A 24,939-nucleotide genomic window follows, 5' to 3' on the forward strand; every position below is an offset into this window, starting at 1 on the left:
AATTGTAACTACTCTGCAGTCTGTGTGAATTATTTCTGTGTGAGGCAATGTTTTTACAGGAGCAAAACATTTTTGTTCATGCCTACAGCAATGTGATTAATATACTTATTATTCAATATATTATTATGGATGCAACAAATGATTTCATAATCCAGCTGAATACACCAATGTAGATCCAGTCATCTCGTTTAACACATTACAGCTACTCAGGAAGTTTGATTTTATTTATTTACTGTAAACAACATGCAAATACCATCTAATCAGCAAGAGGAGGCCAATAAGGTTTCATTTGATAACATTATTTAATGCATTTAATGCACTAACAGCAACTAACAATGAATAATATATTTTATAGCATTTATTAATCTGTGCTGATTTTAGTTCATACACATTTTTTTTTTTGTTCACAGTGCATTAAATTCAAACTAATTAATTAAAAAAAAAAAACATTACCACTTAATATATCTTAAAAATGTATTAATAAATGCTGAGGTCAACATTATCTAAGCGTAATAAATGCTGTATAAGTACTGTTTATTGTTAGCTCATGCTAACTAATGCAGTTAACTTGTGTTAAAGTGTGGAACCTGTGTTGATCCTCATGAACTAATGTGTACCTACATGCAGGTCATTAATCACATGCAGAATAAAACTAGAGTTCTTATTTAATAATGCTGGGACATGCAAAGAAAAACAACACAAGCAGTTATGAAATCTTTTTTTTTTACTGAAAACCATCTGATAAACAGGAACAATCTGTTTCTCAATCTTTAACAACATAAATTGACTACTTTAATTTTGATAAAAGACCCCAAACTATCAAATTAAAACAGAAATATTGCATTGCACAGTACAGAAAACTGATGAAGCTAAACCAGTTGGGGTTGCCAGTGGGGGACTAGTTCACCACAGATGTCCGGTCAGAGACATGAAGATGCAGTTTAAACTTCTTTTGATGCTTTTATTTTCTCCACAACAATTCCATGAATGTCCAATCAATGTTGAGCACGTAAGTGCAGATAATTCCTTTGCTTAGTTTCCATGTGTGTGGTCTATAACAAGGATACAACAACAAATTACAATAAACACAAATCAATAAACTAGGTAAATTAATACAAATTAAAGGTAGCAAAAACACATTTCCATGAACAATCAACATAATCATCATATGTGATCACAGATCAATCATTACATTTAAAGTACCTTAAACAATGAATATCAACTAAACAAATTCAGGGTGACAGCTACCATGAGCTGAAGTACAGAAACTTACTCGGTTCATATAACATACGCACACAACACCAAACTTGAGAAAAGCATCAAGTCCTTTGTGCTTTCACCTACTCTGTGCAGGTCTGTTTCTACAAGATGCTAATCACCGCCACCTGCTGGAAATGGGCAGAGCGTTGCCAGCACAATCAAACACTGGCTGACCTGTGACCTGTAGCACGAAGCTGCTTTCAGTTTTTACCCAGGTACGTTCACCTTTAGAGTTTTTGGGCTCAGGAAGATGGGTTGGGTTTGAAAGGGTTTCTTCACCATGGTAATTTACGCTACACATCTACCCTGCTCTGGAGCAGGCCTGGCAAAACGGTGCAAAACGTGTTTTTAAACGGAAACGGTGGTGTGTTGAGCACCCTGTTCTGATGGCTCAAGAGTTGTAACTATGGCAGCTGAGAAGGCCATTCTTTGTGTTCTTCTTGAAGAATGTTCGGAGCCAGATGAAATCATTATAAATATGTGTTTAATACAGCAAAATACGCTCAACAAACATGTCTTCTAATATCTTCAATATTTGAACATTTACATGTCTTTCCACACAATTCTTCATTTTATGATTTATGACACATACTAACACTTTTTTTGATGCATTTAGAGAAAGGGGGAAGAGGAGATGTCACGAGGAACCCACTGGATGTTTTGATTGTCTTTTAATACAAAGAGATGATGTCAACCAAGTCTAGGGTCAGTGCACTGCTGCTGTTTTTTCACTTTATGCCCTTATTTAGAGTACACTAGCTTCTCAAAGCAGCTTTACAGAAAAGGCTTGTGTCTACATTACAATTTATCCTGATCTGTTCTAGAAATACTATACTTTTCAACTTGAATAGTGTTGTATCTCCTGATTTATAGTGATGCTACATGGGTGCACTCACTTCTGTTGTATACTGTATGTTTGACTAATAAACTGGAAGCAATATTGACGTGACATACTGATACAATTCCTCACTGCTAATCATGATGTTCATTCTATTAAGTCGTATGGGTTTAATGCAGGATATTTACAGTCTGATGTAGTAAAAAGAAAATGTTGTATGAACATGCCCTCTGACCTTACCTCTTTTACACTAAATACACTTAAAGTTATACTTTAGTATCATTTCATTACAACTAAAATACACTTAGTACAAACAAAGTTGTTCCAAAATAGCACACTTCAAGTTAACTAATCATTAACACTTGAAGTATACTGATGATTAGTCTGGCTGCAAGTATACTTAGTACACTTTTTTAAGAAACAAGTCCCACTTTGAGTTAAATTAAAGACAAAAGACTGTTTGTTCAATTATAAGAGTGTGGTTAGTTTGTTTTGTATGATTTGAGTTAACGGACACAGCTAGAATCACTACGTCACATCTCCATCAACAGTTATTAGTCAAATAAGTAGAGACAGAAACAGACACCGGAGAACAGGAAGCTCTTTAATATACAAAAACAATACAGTCATCTATACGACACACTTCTACAAAAACACACAATAGTATTACAGCTACCTGCTTATCAAACTCTTCAGATTGCCATGTCATTTTCTAGTGCTGCTTAATATTTGATACTTTTATAAAGTTCACTTAGTACACCTCTAATATACTCCACTTTAATCATGCACTTCACATCAGGAGAGCTGAGATTACAGACCTGAGACAGCTGTTTTTAGGAATAGTTTACCCCCCAAAATGGTCTGATCATTGACATAAATGACATTTTCATTTTGAGTGAACTATCCCTTTAATATTACAATTATTTCTTTGATATGATCAAATGTACGGGAAATATACATGCATAGGGAAAATCAGCTAACAAGCATAAATATCATAATAGCATTAAACTAGAAATTAAGTGTGCTTGTGATGTAAAAACGGACACTGACGAATGAAATACAGCTGAGTGTTTTTCAGCTCTATATTTATCAGCAGGTTAAACTGAGCTGCAGGTGTTCAGTGAATGAGATGCAGGCTTCTCAGCTGAAATACAGCACACTACAGTACAGCAGCTGCTCTGTGGATTCACTACAGATTGTTCGTCCTGGTTGTGAGTCCATCTCTGACGTCTACAACAGCAACAAACAGACTTCATCATATTACCAACATCAGGCCTTATGAACAAGTACAGCACACAGTCAGCAAGTGGATTCACATACAGGAGGAATTGTGCATACTTCAAATGTTTCCAACTAACAATACTGTTATAGTCAGACTCTTCAATCAATGACATAATCACAAAAGGCAGAATGAGAAATGTGTAAGTCAACAGCACCAGGAACAAACTGCCCAAAATTAATTTGCGCTTGAGAGCAGTCAGAGATATTGTGTGAGAAAGACCTCGACAAGTGCCAGCAAAACAGAGAATGATGATGGGGTAGGGAATTAAACACGCTATAAACAGGGGTAGAGCTTTAAAATGAATATATGGGGGGTCTATTTCTGCAAAGATCAGAGGCACAAACCAGACGATCACAGAAATAAAACAGGAGAGTTTGAGTGACTGGTGAGATTTGTACCAGATAGGATGAGAAACCAGAAGATATCGTTCAAACGCAACACATGCCATAAAATACAGACCCACCATCAAAGAATAGGGATATGCAACACTCTGATCAAATAACTGTGAGGTTGGTGCTGCTAGTTTTAATATACAAATGACCTGTATGAGATCTGAAATTATCAAATTACTAACAAAAACTGAAGCAGCAGGCCGAGATTTGATGATGAAACACAAGCCAATCAGAGTTAAGATCATGACTGGAATCTCAATGCCTGAAACAACACGGATAAACACAAGACGTGCATAATCATGTTTCCATAGAAATTCCGTCCACTCCCAATAATAATATGATTCAGTTGAGTAACTGATGCTGGTGTTATGTTGTTCCATTGTTTCACAAATTCCTGAGAGGAAGCAGTAAATAACAAACCAGTCATTAGTTTTAATATGCAAGAAATGCTTCAATTTCTCATTATAAAACTGTATTATTTGGAAAAACAGATGGTCTAACATTTTTCTTCTCTAAATGTTGTCATTCAAATGGGTCATGTGTGATGTTACAGGGATAGTTCACCCAGAAATGAACACCGTGTCATCATTTACTCACCTCATGTTGTTTCATGAAATATTAAAGCGGATTATTAAAGAGAAGTCCTAACTGCTTTATCTCCGTGTTTTTCTCTCTTTTACAGGCTGAGAAACAATCCGTCTCTATACGCTGAGCTATTGTTGCTGTTGCTTTCTGAACTCCAGACTGAGTTTTAAATGCATTATTGAAGGAGACTGTAGTTTATTAATGTAATGTTGTAATTATAGATGTGTGTGTTGAGCTCTGCGCGAGCATGAAAACACAAGTTTAAACAGAGTTTAAAATTTAAAGTAAAATTTTTTAAATTTAAATGTAAAGTTACATTTTATTTGTTTTATTTTTTTGCTATCACACCATAGGACACATTGATACGTCAACTACCCATGTGAGAAATTTTGTAACTGAAGAAGCTCGTGAAAAACATTAATATGCATTTTTCAGAATATATTTAACCAATTTTAAGAAGGCCTTGACATAAAAACGTGACACTCAACCTAAAACTAAAAACATAGATTCTGTTAAATTAAGATTATATTATTAGTAGTAGTATAATATATATATATATATATATATATATATATATATATATATATATATATATATTAGTGGTGTCAAAATTAGCGCGTTAACGCATGCTATTAATTATTTTCAGATTAACGCGTTAAAAATATTAACGCAAAATAACGCAGGGGCGGGGCTAGGGTTGGCCACCTCATTCGCAACTGCTGCCTCTGTCTCTTTTTTTCTTGCAAAGGATTGCGTTTATTTAGATGCAGAATGTCTTTATGACCACATCAAACGGGAGAAGTTTCAGACACGTGCTCTATACGTCGCCTCCACGCCAGACGCGAGTCAAACAAGCGCGTAAAAGATACTGTGCTCGTAGCGCGCACTCTTCAAATACACGCACAAAGGTGGCGGTGCGCGCTGTAGCCTATATCATTTCATATCAAACAGCGAAAGAAACTACGTGCATGCAATGTCGTAGTTATACCGTCAGTTAAGGCATGAAGTTACCAAAAAGGCGATTAAAGCTGCCTTAAACTGTGTGCATGCATGCAATATCCTATGTTATATATGCGTCACATTTAAGTACATGTCTCTGAAATGGTTTTAAAAACTGTCCTGGGGCACCCCAGCACTGTCTCCCTCATCTAAAATACCCAATTCAACTCATCCGCTCATTAGTTGAGACTTTCAGACCTGAAGTGAGTCAGAAAATGTAAAGAGATTTGTGAGAAAATAAGATGCATGTCAGATCCCCATCACCTTCAGCAGCAGCAGCTTTTAAAGCAATAGCAGGCAAATAAGTTAATAACCAGCTGCTGTGATGTCTATTAATCCAAGAACTAAAGAAAAAAGAGGAAATCAATAACTTTTATAGTTTTAAGGGGTTCATCTATATTTAATTCAGAATTTAGTGTTTGGTAACTATTAATTTTCTGTATATTTCTGCTGAAGGGCACAGGTAGCTAAATATGTCATTTATTATAATGGGTTCATGTGAAGATTGTTTTAAGTTCACTTAAATTAGACGTTAAGTCTAATAAATGTTAAAATCGATAGCTCTCAATTATACTGTAATGCTGAATGGCTACAGTCAATGGTTAAATATTCAGGGCAAAATTATTTTTTTATAGAGACATCAGTAGTATTGATATCAGTGATGCTGGCCTTCAATCATGAAAAAGATACCATTAAAGAAATATAAAAAATATACTGTCTTTGTTGTTTGTACATTTGAAGATTGTTTATTTAAAAACTTGAATGTTAGGTGGGGTTAAGCGTGATTAATCACGATTAATTTTAGAAAAATGTGTGATTAATTAGTTAATTTTTTTAATCGATTGACAGCACTAATATATATATATATATATGTGTGGATATGTTATTATAATTGTTATATATTATTCTTTCTTTTATTTGCATTTTACCTCTGTTCAGCTTGTTTCCTTCTAATAAACCTGGATCTGCAAACTAAATATTGTTGTCTCTGTGACAGATTGCTTGTTTTGTTGATTCTTCAGTGATGATGGCCTGCTGCAGAGTTGGAGTGAACCGACTGTCAGACAGTGGCGTACCGTGGGGTTTCAGTCAGGGCCTTCAGTAAGCTGTAAACTACATGCACACATCTCACACATCTCTGTTACAGCTAACACAGCCATATGCATAATGCACATATTATGCCGCACACAGGCTCTCAACAACAATGACGGCTGATCAACAATTTCAACAGTAGGCTAGATTAGTGTGGGTTAAATGCAGAGTAAATTTCCCTACATCATGGTCAGTAAAAGTAATCCGCCAAGACTCAGATCTGCCGGACTGTTTTTTGATTCATCTTTTTGGTGATGGCGTTAATAAACCTCTCAGAGGTACACTCTTTAGAGAGGGTCCGCGTTCGTCACTCGCTGAGTTTATGGACTATGCTTTGCTGTGCGTGGGCTCTTCTTGTACTGTGGGTGTCGCGGAGGAACGCGACACCGCACTCACTCACAAAATGGCGGCAGCAACAGCACCCCTTCACGTCGTCGCTGCCAAGCCAGAGTCTGCTCACGCCAAGCCAGAGTCTGCTCACGCCAAGCCAGAGTCTGCTCACGCCAAGCCAGAGTCTGCTCACGCCAAGCCAGAGTCTGCTCACGTCAAGCCAGAGTCTGCTCACGTCAAGCCAGAGTCTGCTCACGTCAAGCCAGAGTCTGCTCACGTCAAGCCAGAGTCTGCTCACGTCAAGCCAGAGTCTGCTCACGTCAAGCCAGAGTCTGCTCACGTCTCCGCTGTCAAGCCAGAGTCACACCACGTCACAGTGCTCCAGCCAGAGTCTGTCACACCCAAGGATTTAAGGTCAGTCCTTCAAGTTCCCTGTCTGATATCCAGTGTGATGGACCCACCACTGATGTCAGTGCGAGTAGCTGGCATTCCCAGGGCCTCAACCCTGTCTGTTACAGAGACTGTTCCCCTGACCTCAGTACTTCCCGTTATGGCGGTTGCCATTTTGAGTGTGTGGGCTGCACACTGTGCTCCTGAGGCCTCTCCTGTCCACGAGTCTGCTCCAGTGCCTCCAGAGGTGGCGGCTTCCGCTGCAGAACCTCCCGAAGTGGTGGCACCCGTCCCTGAACTCGCTGTCTGCCCTGTCACGGCCACGGAGGCCGTTCCTGATCTCATGGTCTGCCCTGTCACGGCCATGGAGGCCGTTCCTGACGTCACTGTCTACCCTGTCACGGCCATGGAGGCTGTTCCTGAACTCACGGTCTGCCTTGTCACGGCCACGGAGGCCATTCCTGACCTCATGGTCTGCCCTGTCATGGCCATGGAGGCCGTTCCTGAACTTACGGTCTGCCCTGTCACGGCCACGGAGGCCGTTCTTGAACTCACTGTCTGCCCCGTCACGGCCATGGAGGCCGTTCCTGAACTCACTGTCTGCCCCGTCACGGCCATGGAGGCCGTTCCTGAACTCACTGTCTGCCCTGTCACGGCCATGGAGGCCGTTCCTGAACTCACTGTCTGCCCTGTCACGGTCATGAAGGCCGCCCCTGAACTCACTGTCGGTCCTGTCACGGCTAAAGAGGCCGTCTGTGAGCTCTCGCCCTGTCCTGTCACGGCTAAAGAGGCCGTCTGTGAGCTCTCGCCCTGTCCTGTCACAGCTAAAGAGGCTGTCTGTGAGCTCTCGCCCTGTCCTGTCACGGCTAAAGAGGCCGTCTGTGAGCTCTCGCCCTGTCCTGTCACGGCTAAAGAGGCCGTCTGTGAGCTCCCTCCCTGTCCTGCCACAGCCATAGAGACCGTCCATGAACTCTCGACCTGCTCGGTCATGGCTCCTGTGACCATGGGGACTCTCTCTGTGGTGTCTGTCTCTGTTCTCCCCAGATCCCTGATCCTGTCATGGCTTCCTAACCAGTCCGCTCTGCCGTGGAGATACTCTGCCCTGTCTACGCCACACTGGTGGGCTCCGGCTCCGTCTACTCCGCCGTGGTGGTCAGTTGTCTGGCTCTGGGGGTCTCCTGCTCCGCCCAGGTGGGCTCTGGTCCCGTCCTGCCCTGCAACGAAGACTCTCCCAGAGTTGTCTGTCTCTGCTCTCTCTGTGTTGTCTGTCCTTGTTCTCCCCAGATCCCAGTCTCTGTCATGGGTTCTTGCCCTGTCTGCCTCCCTGTGGTGGTCTTCGGCTCGGGTCTGGTGGTCGTCTGCTCCGCCATGGGGGTCTTCTGCCCGGGTCTGGTGGTCGTCTGCCCCACCGTGGTGGTCTTCTGCTCGGGTCTGGTGGTCATCTGCTCCGCCGTGGTGGTCCTCTGCTCTGGTCTGGTGGTCGTCTGCCCCGCCGTGGTGGTCTTCTGCTCGGGTCTGGTGGTCGTCTGCTCCGCCCTGGTGGGCTCCGGTCCCGTCTGCTCTGCCCTGGTGGGCCTCTGCGCTGTCGGTCCTGACCTGGCCTCTGGCTCCGCCCTGGTTTCCTGCTCTGCCGGTTCTTCCTCAAGGACCTGGCCCTCCGTCCCTCCCCCTGCTCCGCCTCCGTGCCACCGCCCTCCTGGATTGTTTAGGAGCGTCTGGAAGCCGCTCCTTGGGGGGGGGGGGGGCTATGTCACGAATCCTGGCCATGCACTTCCACTCATTCACCACCAGAGGTCACCCGTTCACCACATGGACTTTTCACACTACACAACACATTGGACTCCATTTCCCACTATGCATTGCACAGATCAGCTGTCACCATTCACTCATCACACACACCTGATCACCATTTCACAATCACCATCACTCTATTTAAGCCTGGGATTGCTCTTGCTCAGGGCCGAGTATTGTTAGCCCGTCTACCTTACAAAGCGTTTCCCTGTTTTCTGAGTTAGTCTGCCTGTGTCTTGTTTCCTGCCCGTGTTCCTGGATTATTCTCTCTGCCTTGCCCTGTCTGGATATTGTACGCTGATCGTCGACCACGCCTGTTTACTGACCACTCTTCTGTCTTGCCCTCAACATACCTGTTTGCTGGTTATTCGACCCTGCCTGTCTTGACCATGTTTCATAATAAAGCTTTGCACATGGATCCGCACGTCTCACGTCTCGCCAGCCCCGTAACAGATTAGTGTGGGTTAAATGCAGAGTAAATTTCCCTACATTGCTATTTAAATTCTCTGTACAACTTTTTTGCACATTCCTCTTATTACTATTTAAGTCAACAACATACTGACCTGCACATTCATATTTATATTTTTGATCTTCTCTTCTCTTTTATTTTATTTTATTCTTTTATTTTATTTTTTCTACTTTTCTTTTTCTTAATATTTGTATACTTTATAATTGCACTGTCCTTGGAGCGGACCTGACCTATATTTCACTGCTGGTTATACTCTGTATAATTGTGTATGTGACAAATAAAAACTCTTGCATCTTGAATCATGGTCAGTAAAAGTAATCCGCCAATAGACAGTTCACTATGCACATTTACGTCACTCTAAAATGACGACGCAGCAAAACTGTACAAATGCTGGACATCCACAGACTACACCACAGTATTACCAACGCACCACGTACACCTCCATAACAATGTGCATGATACAATACTCATCAAATAATAAAGCATTCACCTGTCACTTGTATATAAAGTCCCTGGGTCTATCATCCCATGTCCCTTTACTCGGATTAAAAAATAAACACGGCAACAAAATAACTTGTGCTCGGTGCTAGCTGGTAGCCACTCATAGCACTTGAACTGGGGCATAAAAACTTTGCTGGCCTTTGTTAGCGAATTCAGTTTTGGGTGTTGGTCTTCCTTTCTCAGTTAATCTCTTTTGTCTGCAAAAAAGCTCCTTGAAAAAGTAGATCGGCAACAAGATCTGGTGTAGGCGCCGATGACTGCGGCTGTCATTTTCTTTTCATTGAGCTTCACTTGTTGGAAATCCCTGACTAAAGGGGCGGTCTAATGCTGGGGGTAACACTGGGCACGTCGCTAGACCCAGAGGGCGTACTGTCACTGAATGTCAAAATTTGATTGGCTGATGATTCTGTCACTAATGCTTGTAATAAATCAGATGTGATGTCTTTCAACAAAAGGGTAGCACTATCTGACTTTATGTAGGATATTCCAGTTCATCCTCAACTAAACTAATGATAGGCAATTTGTGGACATTACACAAAAGGAAATGATACCTAAATAATCAATAAACATTATTCACACAATTGTATTTTTTATGGAGCCAGCAGAGAAGGCCCTGCTTCCCCTGACGGCCCACCACTGCTGTCAGACAACATCTCCAAGATGCTATAAACCGCAGGACTAGTCAGTAAAATCTCACACATACACAACTGCTTCATAAGTTTGGGTTGCTATCATTTTCTTTTTTAATGTTTTGAAAGTCTTTTATGGCAACTACAATTTAAAATAACTGTAGGATCATGTGACACTGAAGACTAGAGTAATAAAAATTAGCTTAGATCACAGAAATAAATTACATTTCACCATATATTCACATAGAAATCTGTTGTGTTAAATTGTAATAATATTTCACAATATTACTGTTTTTACTTCATTTTGACCAAATAAATGCAGCCTTGTTGAGCAGAAGAGACTTCTTTCAAAGACGTATAAAAATCTTACTGACTCAAACATTGAAGAGTAGTGTAAATTAGAGCACCTGCCTAATGTTTTTGGATGAGCACATATTACACCTTCTTGTGATTAAATTAGATTTATAGCAAAATAAGCACAAATAGGGGCAGCAGCAGCAGCTGTGGGGCTTGGTCTGTAGTGAGGTCACACAATTCTAATACCAAGGATTTATCAAAATCCACTGAAGGAAGTAGAGCTTTTTGGTATTTTACATTGAAATAGCCTTCCTCATAATATTTGGGGCTCGGACACTCTCTTTTAGTTTAAATTAGATTAAAATACATATTTTAGCCAAGTATTCACACAACACATCTAATAACCTTGCACTCCAGTTATACGTGATGAAATAAATAATCTTTTGTCTGAAATAATATGAACAGCAGCTATGCTAAACTTTCTTCTTTTGATTTCCTGTTTCTATCTCAGGATGTCCATCCCAAGATTATTAGAGATTACAGCAGCTCCAGACTGAATTCAAACTCACTTGTACAGACTTCAGATGATACCAACGCTCACAAAGACTTCAGATGACAGCAACTGTACATGGACACACAAAACAAATACTATCCTTATATTGTCTATAAAGGTAAGTTTGACTATTTTCAGCCCACTTTGTATTATTGCATCTCTAATATCTGTAAATGAACCATATTTACTCTTTCTCTGAGTTATGTGTATCTATATGTACTATTTTATTTGTAAGCAGCACTCTGCAGGATTTGACAAAATGACACAAACACTTTTTGCAGCATCTAAATGAAAAAAAGCTGTTTTTCATCGGTTTTGCTGGCAAATACACTGGGTATCTCAGCGAAAGAATAAACATTGTTCTTTTACATATATTACCAACATTGTAACAAAATGGACTGAAAATGTTTTAACTTAGCCTTTTATAATGTTGAAGAATAGTGTTTAACTGAACACAAAAATAGAGACTTGTTTAGTACGATTTTATAGTGAAGTGACATACTGCCAAGTATGGTGACCCATACTCGGAATTCGTGCTCTGCATTTAACCCATCCAACGTGCACACACACAGCAGTGAACACACACCCGGAGCAGTCATGCAATTTAAAACATTTGAACTGCTTAATTATTGTTTGCCTGCCGTCGTATGGACGTTATTTAGTGTTAATGTGATCTAACGCACGACCTGTATTATGAACTACCGTCGTATGGACATTATTTAGTGTTTATGTGATCTAACGCACGACCTGTATTATGAACTGCTGTCGTATGGACATTATTTAGTGTTTATGTGATCTAACGCACGACCTGTATTATGAACTGCCGTCATATGGACATTATTTAGTGTTAATGTGATCTAACGCACGACCTGTATTATGAACTGCCGTCGTATGGACATTATTTAGTGTTTATGTGATCTAACGCACGACCTGTATTATGAACTGCCGTCGTATGGACATTATTTAGTGTTTATGTGATCTAACGCACGACCTGTGTTATGAACTGCCGTCGTATGGACATTATTTAGTGTTTATGTAATCTAACACACGACCTGTGTTATGAACTGCCGTCGTATGGACGTTATTTAGTGTTAATGTAATCTAACGCACGACCTGTATTATGAACTGCCGTCGTATGGACGTTATTTAGTGTTAATGTAATCTAACGCACGACCTGTATTATGAACTGCCGTCGTATGGACATTATTTAGTGTTTATGTGATCTAACGCACGACCTGTGTTATGAACTGCCGTCGTATGGACATTATTTAGTGTTTATGTAATCTAACACACGACCTGTGTTATGAACTGCCGTCGTATGGACGTTATTTAGTGTTAATGTAATCTAACGCACGACCTGTATTATGAACTGCTGTCGTATGGACGTTATTTAGTGTTAATGTAATCTAACACACGACCTGTATTATGAACTGCCGTCATATGGACGTTATTTAGTGTTTATGTAATCTAACGCACGACCTGTGTTATGAACTGCTGTCGTATGGACATTATTTAGTGTTAATGTGATCTAACGCACGACCTGTATTATGAACTGCTGTCATATGGACATTATTTAGTGTTTATGTAACCTAACGCACGACCTGTATTATGAACTGCTGTCGTATGGACATTATTTAGTGTTAATGTGATCTAACGCACGACCTGTGTTATGAACTGCCGTCATATGGACATTATTTAGTGTTTATGTAATCTAACACACGACCTGTGTTATGAACTGCCGTCATATGGACATTATTTAGTGTTAATGTGATCTAACGCACGACCTGTGTTATGAACTGCTGTCGTATGGACATTATTTAGTGTTAATGTAATCTAACGCACGACCTGTATTATGAACTGCTGTCATATGGACATTATTTAGTGTTTATGTAATCTAACGCACGACCTGTGTTATGAACTGCTGTCGTATGGACATTATTTAGTGTTAATGTGATCTAACGCACGACCTGTGTTATGAACTGCCGTCATATGGACATTATTTAGTGTTTATGTAATCTAACGCACGACCTGTGTTATGAACTGCCGTCATATGGACATTATTTAGTGTTTATGTAATCTAACGCACGACCTGTGTTATGAACTGCTGTCGTATGGACATTATTTAGTGTTAATGTGATCTAACGCACGACCTGTGTTATGAACTGCCGTCATATGGACATTATTTAGTGTTTATGTGATCTAACGCACGACCTGTGTTATGAACTGCCGTCGTATGGACATTATTTAGTGTTAATGTAATCTAACACACGACCTGTGTTATGAACTGCCGTCGTATGGACATTATTTAGTGTTAATGTAATCTAACACACGACCTGTGTTATGAACTGCCGTCGTATGGACGTTATTTAGTGTTTATGTAATCTAACGCACGACCTGTGTTATGAACTGCTGTCGTATGCACATTATTTAGTGTTAATGTAATCTAACGCACGACCTGTATTATGAACTGCCGTCATATGGACATTATTTAGTGTTAATGTGATCTAACGCACGACCTGTATTATGAACTGCTGTCGTATGGACATTATTTAGTGTTAATGTGATCTAATGCACGACCTGTATTATGAACTGCTGTCATATGGACGTTATTTAGTGTAGAAAATGAATCCTACATATATATATTTATTTATTATTTAGCTTTTAGGGAATCACTCTTAAGAGTTGATCTTCATATGATTAATTGTTATCAATCATAATGTACAACTTATGCCTTGTTAACGACTTGTCCAGCAAGCATTAATAACAGCAGTTATCTTTTAACACGTTGTTTATTTTATTCGTGGCCAACGATTAAAATAAATCAAATAGTTAAATTGAGTTAGCTAAGTTAGCCCATGAGCGTAGGTAAACGCGATCTATTGGCAAATAGTTACGACATGTTAAATCACATAACACAGACAAAAGATTTCTTAATAAAGTCAAAGTTTTATTCACTATTCTAACACAACATTAACAGACAATTTAACATACACACAAATGGGAGCGAGTTGTTTGTATCTGAAGAGAGAGACTTAGGTTTTAATGCTAGCTTTTCAACCTGAGGAAACTCATAGACAAAGAAGTATTTTATCTTTACCCTCAGCGGAGAGATATCCCGGTTTCAGTCAATAAAGAGATTTGCCTTACTTGGTCTTTCAGTTGTTTTGATCGAACTCAGTTCAGGCTTTCTCCAGTTCAAAGAGACTCTTTCCTTTGGTGAATTCAGTTCTTTGCGGGCCGCGTTCGGATTGGCTGTTCGGTCGGTCGTGTGACTAGCGCACTCTTCAGTGGTTGGTTGTCTCGTTCTGACGTAATGATGTTTAGGATTAAAGTTCTTTGAAAGTTTAACTGAGTCTTTGTGTTAGTTGCTTTGCTTCGCCGTGATGTTATGGCCTGAAGCGCTTGCCGCGTGAGCAGAACGAGAGACTCGCTGGCGTGCGTGTCCTCCTGTTGTTTTCAAACTCCAACATGCGCGAACTTCATGGGCGTGCATCCGTTTTAAGCGAGCTGATTTAGGTCCGCCCTTTTTGGCGCGTAGTCCAATCGAAAGAGTCTTTGTCGGCAGAGCCCCGCCCTGCGTAGCTGCGTGTTGCATACATTATCTGCGCAAGTATTTTATCACATAAAAACTTATAACAGCAGACTTCCATTCATCTTGTAAATAGGCGTTAATGAAAAACAGATAAGATTTAATTCATACCACAATATTATTATTCATTAAATCAGCTTTCATCCGAGACCAAACACTAGCCGTTTAACAGGCACCAAAATACAAATATCCTTTATATTCGATTTCGTAGTTAAGGCATTGATTAAACGATCTTAAATTCTAAATACACATATTAATCAAGTGAAAATGAACAACTAGTACTCAGGAAGATTATAAATTCTGGAAACAGATTTACCATAGATTTAAAATAATGCAACAGCTTATAAATGTCACAAACACACACTTCTTAATACATGTATAGATAATCTGTCTATAGTGTTTTTGTTTGAGTATAATTTGTTTCCGTAGCAGAAACGAATATAACTTTTGTTCCCCTTTTTAAGACTCATTTCTAATTCAAAGGTGTGGTTCCCCTTTGTTAGATAGCACCACAGAAACGGCGCGTTTCCTTGGAATGTGCGTGATGTGCAGGGTCGTAAAAGTCTTTGGTTTGGAAAGTCTGGAAATTGTCTATTTCGAGTCGACCGTAAACACGTCATCCTTTACTGCGACTTAATGGATAGAGATTTATGAATATGGCGCCAGTGAAGTTTAGGCTCCGGGAAGGGGAGTTCTGTTTTCTTTCGAAATGACAAAACGTGAATTTCCTGAGCTGGAATGCGAGCTTTGATCCATCCTTGCATCAGGAATGTGTTGAACCTAGATGTGTGTGTATCCTGATCAGGCATTACATATTCCCCCTTTGCTCGGTGAGGTCCCCGTTTGTGGACGTCGGCGGGCACTGGAACAAGAATCAGGGAGAACAGGCACACACAAGGCACAAACAACATCTCCATCACTGACTGAATCCTGGTGCAGGGTAATTTTGGAATGTACAGGTTAGAAACTTGAGAAGACAACTGGATTACTAGAAGTGTGGTTATTTTGATTGGTTTAGTTGTCCGGGGTTCGACGAGGCGGTACAGGCGTGATCTCAATCAGGTTAAGTGAGTTCTCTGGTTCGGGTTCTTGGTCAGTTTTATCACGTCGGAAAATGCGCGGGATGCCTGACGTGCATTTGTTGCAAGACCCTTGAACGGCGTTCACTCGTTTGTGTAGGAGGAAGGCCAGGGTCAAAGTCACAACATATCCTCCAATAGTAGAGATGCAAAGCGCTGTGTCAGCGGCAGACCAAGACCGAATAATCGACGCGCCAACGGGCGGAAGGCGAGCGATAGCTTCTAAAGCTGTATCAACGGGAGTTAAATCAATCAGTTGTGTTCCTTCCTCCCTGATCCTTTCTTCCAATTCTGGATCAAGGGTGAAGGAGTGCTGTTTGAAGAAAGATGAGATTTCGATTTCAGCCTGATACTCGTCGTCGGTAAGGTGGTACAACGCCAACTCGTCAATATGGAGGATCGAGCCCTTAGGGACCGTGATCCATAGAGTTTGGTTAGGTAGGTTAATGCGTGTGGCGGTGTCGTGTTGATCGTATGTGAGGGTAGCCGTTCGCGCTGGGGTGTTGACCAGCCATCGGTTTCCGATAATTTCGGCTTGCGTTACCTCAACTTGAGAACGTGGTGTCGCTTCGGCGGGGCAGCTAGTGTCGGGCCTTATGGATTCTAGGCCGCAGATGCCCTCAGTATTATCGCGGATAAAAGGCTTACTCGGGCAAAGGAAGTGAATGTCCTTCGTGAGCGTACACATCTTTAGGTTTGGGGCCAGATACAACTGTTCGTTGTTATCGTGATACGCAACGACTTCAGGAGCGTGGATTTTGACATAGGTGTTCCCTTGCCAAAATCCCACATTCACTACCTCTTTGAGCCGGTAAATGTTATTAGCGTCGATAATGGTTAAACTGAGGAGAATGGCCCGGTCACCTGGATCGGTTGACCACGGTTCTCGCAACGAGTTACAACGACTTATTAAAGGGAGTCAATCTCAATTTCGGGACCTGGATTTAAGGAATTTGTACAGGGAGTTTCCTGATGAGGGGACTAGAGGAGAAGAGAGATTGGATTGAGAAAAGGAAAATGGGAAAAACATAAAAGAGACACGACAAACAAAAAGATACACAAAGAGACACAAGGACACCGAATGAGGTGAGGCCGCAAACGAGTGTCACATGTGTGGAGTAACTCCTCTCTACTAGAGGTTGACCCTAGTAGTGCAGCTGAGGAGAGAGTGTATGTGTTATGTTTAAGCGAGGTCGCTATATGTTTCCTAGACAACAGAAATTATGTTAGTGTGATGTAGAGCGTATGGGTGTCGGTCTGTGTCAGTGGGCTTGATCTTCCCCCTTTGCCAGTCGGCTGGAGCTCTGGTGCCTCTTTATCTGGTTTCGATGGACCCATCGAAGTATTGGCTCGCTGCGCCCTTGGCTGATTTTGATTCGGTAGGCGACAGGGGAGAGCTTGTCTACTATCTCATGGAGTCCCGTCCAGCGAGGTAAGAACTTCTTTGCCAGGCGATGGGAAGTGTTCTGCTTTGGTTGGGCAAAGCGGTAGTACCACACTTTGTCTCCGACACTGAGCTCATGGTGAGAGGCCTTTTGGTCGTAGTAGGCTTTACGACCTTCTGCGCTTCGCTGCAGTTGCTGTTGCGCAAAGGCGAAAGTCGCTCTCAGGTGTTGATGCAACTCTTCCAGGTACTGGTGAGTGGTGTAGGCAGTGACAAGGTTCAGGTCACCGGGTTGGTACAGCAGATGCAGTGGTAGCGTCATGTTTCTCCCTGTCATCAATGTGAACGGGGGTACTCCGGTGGACCGGTGAGGGGTGGCTCGAGCGGCCATCAATACCAGTGGAAGTTTGATATCCCAATCCTTTTGATTAGCGGACACATACTTCTTTAACATGCTGACCACTGTTCGGTTACCACGTTCGACTTGCCCTGAGGACATGGGTTGGAAACTTATGTGGAGCTTGGCCTGTATGCCCAGGAGTTTCCACACTTCCTGCATGATTGCAGCGGTGAAGTGGGTTCCACGGTCAGAGTTGACCCTTAAAGGCAGTCCAAATCTTGAGAAGATGTGGTTCATTAACAGGCAGGCTGTTGTTTCTGCTGTATCGTTGGGAGCTGGGAGACATTCTATCCACTTTGTGAATTCGCAGACCACGGTGAGGAAGTATTTGTTACCCCGTGTTGACCGTGGCAGGGGTTCTACCCAGTCTATTTGGAGGTCCGACCATGGGAAAGTCATTCCCTTTCTTTGCAGTGGGGCTCGGTGGTTTGGGTTTGCCGGTTGGAACTGGCAACACACCAGGCATCCTTTTACGTATTCCGCTACGTCCTGCTGCATGCCGGGCCAGTATGCTACTTGCTTGAGGGTTTCGTATGTGGCCTTGGCACCGTGGTGTCCAGCGCATGGTGCATCATGTGCGTGTGTCAGCAAAATCCCCCTTTGGCCGTGAGGCACTACGAGCCTTGGCGCAGTGAGAGGCTCAGGGACATATGTGAGAACACCGTCTCTCAGATGCAGCATGTGCTTGATTGAGTGGAGCGTGCGGAGCTCAGAGGAAGCAGTTAGGTCGGAAGTGGAAATAGGATGAGATAATGGGTCGGCTATGTGAGCCGCAATAGTTCGCAGAGTGGGATCCGCTGTTTGGAGGGTGAGCAGATCGTCAGTAGCGAACTGAGGTGATAGGGTAACGAGGGAGGAAGTGGGGGTATGAACGCCAGTGGCGTGCTGGCGGCGGGTTATGGCTGCCACCGTTGGGTTGGGTGGGTGGGATTGAAATGTCCAGGACTCTCCATGTAATGCTCCTGCTTTGGCGAGGGCATCGGCTTGGTCATTGAAGTCTTTGTCTTGTCCTGGTTGACGTGAATGACCTCGAACCTTTTTCCAATAAACGATAATGTCGTGTTCAGTGACAATGGCATCGCTTGCTTGGAAGAGTTCCTGGTGCTTGACAGATTTGTTGCTAGCTGTCTTGAATCCATTCTGTTTCCATCCAGCTAAATGGCAGGTGAAGCTGAGACGGGCGTAGTTTGAATCGGTACAAATGAGGAATTCTTTGATGTTGTGGGATGCGGCCATTTGCAGTGTAATGAGGATGGCTGCTATTTCAGCATATTGTGATGAGCGAGGGCCTAAGTTGAATTGTTGCGGTGGGCAAGGGTCGTTGTTGAGCCAGACCACTCCCGCTCCAGCTTGTAAGTTGCCCTTGTGGTTGTAGGAGCATCCATCGACATATGCTGTGGGCATTCCTTCACACACATTCTCCTCGAAGTACCTGTGATTCGTCATTTGAGGTTGTGGTGGTTCTTTGGGTTCCGCTGGTGTGTGCAGCGTGTCCGTTGAACAGTTTTGGCAGGCTGCTAGCCCGTTGCCCAATGATGATTTGTAGTTTTGGGCGTATCGTGCCTCCACATCCCGTCCTTGGAGTGTCATTAGCCAGGTAGCTATGCGTGCGTTGGTCACCACGCCATCTCTGATGCGTTGACTGTTGAGGAAGGTGACAGGTTGGTGACAAGTCTCGATGATGACTTTCTGTGCACCAATGTAATTCGAGAAACGCTGGATAGCCCACACAGTGCAAAGTAAAGCTTTTTCGCAGTCTGAGTACTTGCATTCTGGGGAAAGCAGCGTTTTGCTGGCATAAGCGACCACTCGCTTGTCTTTGTCATGGAGCTGGTATAGGCCTGCGCTGAGGCAATGATTGGAGAATCCAGCATCCAAGTAAAATTCTTTTCCGGGGTCTGGGTAAGCTAGACACGGGGCAGAGCACAGGCGCTGTTTGAGCTGGCTCATCGCGGTGTCCTGGGCTTCCGTCCAGACGAAGGTTTCATCCTTTTTCAGGAGGGAGGTTAGTGGTCGGGCAATGTCAGCGTAGTCTTCGATGAACTGTCGCGAGTAATTGCACACTCCCAGAAAGCTCCGCAGTTCAGAGATGTTAGTCGGCGCTTTTATGCTTTGGATGGCTTGAGTGCGGTTAGACTGTGGCTCGATGCCGTTTCTTCCGACAAGCAGTCCGACATAGTTCACCTTGGTTTTGCACCACTGTCCTTTGTGAAGAGCGATTTTGGCTCCTGCCGTTGTCAGCTGGTTTAGGACGTGATCAATTTCCTTGAGGTGATCTTGAACATTTGAATTTTTCATCAAAATATCATCGACATAGACAAGGTTGCCTCTAGCTCTGGCGTCAGGGCATGCTTTGTTTAGAAAGATGTTGAATTCAGCTGGTGAGTTGGCATAGCCGAAGGGGCACCGTGTGAAGGTGTACTGTCGATTGCCAAAGGTGAATGCTAACTTGTGTTGGTCATCGGGGTGGACAGGGATCGTCCAGAACCCGGAGGCGACGTCCAGTGTTGACAGGATCGTCGAGCCTTTGATCTTTGGGATTTCTTGATCCAATTGGGTCATAGGCCATCGTGACAGTGGTACTTGTTGATTCAACTTGCGATAGTCGATGGTGGGCCGCCATTTGCCGTTAGGTTTTAGGACTGGCCATATCGGGGCAGAGTATGTGCTGTTGCAGGGCCGGATGACCCCCTTTTCCAGCATGGAGTCAACAATTTCTTGCACTGGCTCATATGACGCTATTGGAATCTTGTATTGTCGCACAAATGTGGGTGGCGCATTCGGGTTTGTCGGGATGCGCACCGTGTGGATGTTGGTCAGTCCACAATCCAGAGAATCCTTTGCGAAAGAGTCTCGGTATTTGTGCAGAATGTCTTTGAGTCCTTGGCGATCCACTTCGTTGTGAAGGGCATCCGCCTCACTCAGGATCTGCTGAATTTGTGCGTTGAACCCGGTGTAGGGTTCTTCTGCAGTTAAGTCATTTGAGGGGCGTTGGACCCCGATGTTCACCTGTGGAGGTGATTCCGTTGCAGGCTGTGTTGAGACAGCATAGACAGCGAGATGAGTGTCATCTGTTAGTTCTGATCGACAGACGCTTTCTCTGGACACCGGCAGAATGGAAGTGATGGCAATGATTCCATGAGGTTTTGTGAACATTACGGTGTCGTCGTATTCGTGTTCGTCTGGCATTAGATGTGCTGGTATAGGGCCTATGACAGGTACCATCAGTTCAAAGTCGTGGAATGTCTGGCTGATGAGCCATCCCAGGTGATTGGCTTTGGGAACGTGGATGTCTTGGGCCGTACAGTTGTTGAATAACACATACACAGCACGAGATGACACTTCGATGAGAGGTGTGGCTTCCAGGGTCAGTCCTAGTTTCAGGCAGGTCCTGGAAGGTTGGAAGAAGCTTAGCTTACTGTTGAGAGTTTGGCCAGGTCGCATGTTGAGGCGGACGCTGACACTCTTGCTGTAGGCAGGTATTATGGCTTCTTGCTCCGTGATCATAGCGCATGCATCGGGCATGGTTTGACCAGATTGGAGGTTCTTGAGGTTGACTGCAGTTGTCAGTTGGTGTGACAGAGGAGCCCATATGACGTCGTTCACAGTGTCAATGTAAGCATTGAGCCGGACCATGATATCCGCTCCAATATAGATGTCGTGCGGTAGATCTGGAATGACGAGGAAGTAGTGACTCAGCTGTCTGTTGTTCCATCGTATGTCCAGAGCGCAGATGATCTTGGAGGTGGCCATGGTTGTTGCCCAGGGGCTGAGAGGGAAGCGGCTGTGCTTAGCAACATGTGGTAGGCTCTGATGTCTTTGCTTCACTGTGCTGAATAGCTCTAGGCTGATGGCTGAGTTCTCTGCCCACAGGGCTAGTGCTGCGTCGGACACTGATGTGCCTTGAACGTCTATTGCAGTCATGACTCGATGGGGGCCTGTGTTTGATTCAGGCTCTTGCAGTGAGCATAGAAGTGGGTCCTGGTCTTTGTTGCTTGTGCTTGATCCAGGTACAGGCTTTGCTACTGCATTATCAGTCGCTGGATTGAGGGTGGTGTCTGTGACTTGACACTGCGACTCGTTGGAGTCTAATGACTGGCAGGGCAGAGGCTCGCGGACTTGTGTCCACATCTTTAGGTGCTTGAAGTCTATCAGCGGTTCGAAGCGATTAAGCAGATCTTTCCCAATGAGAAGTGGATACGTCTTGAGTGGTGAGACGTATACTGGATGGACGAGATCCATTGATCCAACCGTTAGGTGGATTGGGGCCACATGTTTCAGTTGGAGGCCCGTGTGGGAATATGCTTGGAGGTCCAGCTCACATCTGTGGAGTCTGAGAGTTCTGTTAGTCCCCTTTGTTCTTTCTTGGACCTTTTCGAGGAGCTCGGTGGACATTAGAGTGATGTCGGCTCCCGTGTCAAGAAGGGCTTCGACTCTGATGTGTCGTTCAATGATGATGGAGAGGTAAAACTTTTTCGCTATACCTTTCTCAATGAGATCGCCTAGGAGTTGAGGGACTGGATTTTGGGAGGAAACGGTTAGGATATCAGGGCTGATGTGGTGTTCTTCGGAGGAGTGGCAGACGACCAAGACAGCACTTTCAGGAACTTGAGTGGTTTCATCAGCAGGTGTTTGCTGGACGCTGCTGTGATCTAGAGGTTTGAGTGTTGAGTTAATGTCTAACTCTGTTGCTGGGTTTTCAGATGGGGTTTTGTGTCCATCTGAAGTTACTGTGATTGCAGTTCTCTGAGAGTGAGATGAAGGAGTGCTGTTCTCCATGGCTGGTTGGGCCAGCTGGTCGCTGCCTTCTCGTCCGGCCGCTAGTCAGGCTGAATCTGGTTTCTCTTTCTTTTCCCATCTCCGATCTTCCTCTTTCCGTTGGAAGAATTCTTTCATCATCATTTCCATCAGTTTTTGTGAGTCGAAACACGGTGGTGACTTTTGTTCTTGCGTGGATTCAGTTTGAGCTCGGTCAGCTTGGAATCGTTGTGAATTCTTTCGTCGATTCCGTGGGCTAGTCGCTCCAGGGTGACTTTGTCGTTTTCCCTTGGCGTTTCCGTTGGATTCCCATGAGTTTTTTTCTCTTGAGTTTCCAAACGAGCTTGGCTGGTTCCACGATCTTTCCCATTGACTCTCATGAGGCCTTGGCTGGTCCCATGTCTTTTCCCAATGCCGTCCAGGTGAGCGTTGACGTCCACGCGGTCCATCCCAGCGTTCATATCTCTGTTTAGATCTGGTACTGGCGTGGGAGTCTCGTTCTTTGTTGGACGAGGGTGCATTCCACTCTCTGGGTGGCGGCTTGGCACTGTCTTGGCGTTGGGCGCCCTCTAGAGCCAGGCCTTGACTGTTAGTGTTGAAGTCAAGAACTGCTAGGCTTTTGCCGCTCTTTTCCGAGGCCATTTTCTGTTTGCCGTAGGCTTTCTGCGCCAAGTCTCGCAACTGTTGAGCAGTCATTGTTCGTGGACATGCGAGAACGCCAAGATGGTGGCTTACGCCGGGGTGAAGGTTCCTTAGGAAGAGAGTTTTGAAGTTTAGTTCATCTTCCATGTCAGGTTCGTTACGAGTTCCAAAGTATGCTCGTCTGAGTCGGCTGTAGTAGGCTTGAGGAGGTTCGTGACGTCCTTGTCTTGTCTCCAGGGCAGCCACTAGGCCTTGATCGGACTCAGGGTCGGAGAACTCTTTAATGAGGGCTTCTCGGAGCAGTTGGTAATCAGTCTTTGTGTAAGCAGGCTGCCTGTCCAGGAAGCTGCGAACTTCAGAGCTGGATGTGGTTCGGAGCAAATAGAGTCTATCTTTGTCCGTAACGTTAGGTCGCATTTCCAGATGGAAATCGATGTCTTGGAGATACGCTTGGACATTTTGGCTGTTTGGCACACTCGGAGTGAATTTGCCAATGTTCCTGGCGAGCTTGTCGAGGTCTTTTAGGTCCACGCCGTGCGATGATCTGTGGCTGGCTGCCGCAGATTCTTTTGGCTGAGGTAGAGTGAGGTAAAGTTCTCTAGAGGCAGGTGGTGAAGGTTTCCATTCCACGCCCTCCATCCTTTTCTCACGTGTCAGTCCAGGAACAGGTGACCCAGTCCTGCTTGGCAGGGGTGAGGTCGGTGCGTCTCGTGTCCTTGATGGCTCACGGCGCAGTTCATAGGCATGCTTGAGTTCCTCTTGGAAACTATCAGCTTCTTCTTTGACATAGTCTAGCTGATATGTTAGACGGCTAACCTCGTTTCTTGACTCATCCAGGTGAGCTTCAAGGGCTTTGATTCTGCCGTTCTTGTCCCTGAAGTCGGCCTTTGCTTTCGCCAGCAGCTGTTCCGCGTACTGTAGCTTTTCGGACCGATCAGCGTAGTCTGCCTTGACTTGTTGCATTTCTTTGTTAGTAGCTGCTAGGGTTTCTTTTAGCCTTTTGATTTCCTCCTCAGCGCCTTGGTTCACCTCATCGGGTTTTTCCCGTCGTTCCTGAGCTTCCAGTTGTAGCTGCTCGATGCGCCGTTGTGCGCGTGTCAACTCCTGCTGGAGCTGTGCAGCATTCTTGTCGCTCAACTTGAGGGTCGCGATGAGTGTGTGACTTAAGGAGCCGGTAATCTTGGCTAATTCTTTGTGACTGTAGCTTTGACTTGGGTCTTGTGCCATGAGACTTGTGATGTTTTCATCTAGCTGGTCTTGTGTCTGGTGTTTCAGTGTTTCAGCGGCTTTAGGCAGGAGGCTGTCGGTTGCAGCACTTAGCCATGTTTCCAGATCCTCCCAGTGACCGACATGTTCCGTTGCGCGAGACATGTTCTGACGGGTGAGGGAAGTTTTCCAACCGCAACTGACACAGACCTTGAAGAGAAAAACAAAAACCAAAACAAAAGAAACCAAACAAAACAAATCACAAACAAAGGAGTGTAGATATGCACTATTGAGTGTATACTAGTGTTGAGTGTGTACTAGTGTTGAGTGTGTACTAGTATTGAGTGTGGTTCTCTGTGACTGTGATCCTCTGGGGGGGGTGTGTGTGCTTCTAATTCGTTGCCTCTGTGGGAGAAATTGAACACACACACACACACACACAGGTAGAACAGCTAGAGAACAGATAAAGAAAA

General features: G+C 43.9%; 1 protein-coding gene and 1 long non-coding RNA gene across 2 annotated transcripts in view; one reads left to right on the top strand and one right to left on the bottom strand.

Annotated features, from left to right (window-relative positions):
- LOC306855272 (uncharacterized protein) overlaps window positions 1-24,939 on the top strand; it is a 390,658-nt gene that overhangs the window by 175,205 nt on the left and 190,514 nt on the right. The window lies entirely within an intron of this gene.
- Window positions 2,683-24,939, bottom strand: part of LOC306855357 — a 28,809-nt gene continuing 6,552 nt past the window's right edge. The window contains exon 3 of the long non-coding RNA XR_013782932.1: window positions 2,683-4,166. This is a non-coding gene — a long non-coding RNA (uncharacterized lncRNA). The remainder of the gene's footprint in view (window positions 4,167-24,939) is intronic.

The sequence above is a fragment of the Barbus barbus genome (assembly GCF_936440315.1).
Source record: "Barbus barbus genome assembly, chromosome: 3".
In the NCBI taxonomy this organism is placed as follows: Eukaryota; Metazoa; Chordata; class Actinopteri; order Cypriniformes; family Cyprinidae; genus Barbus; species Barbus barbus.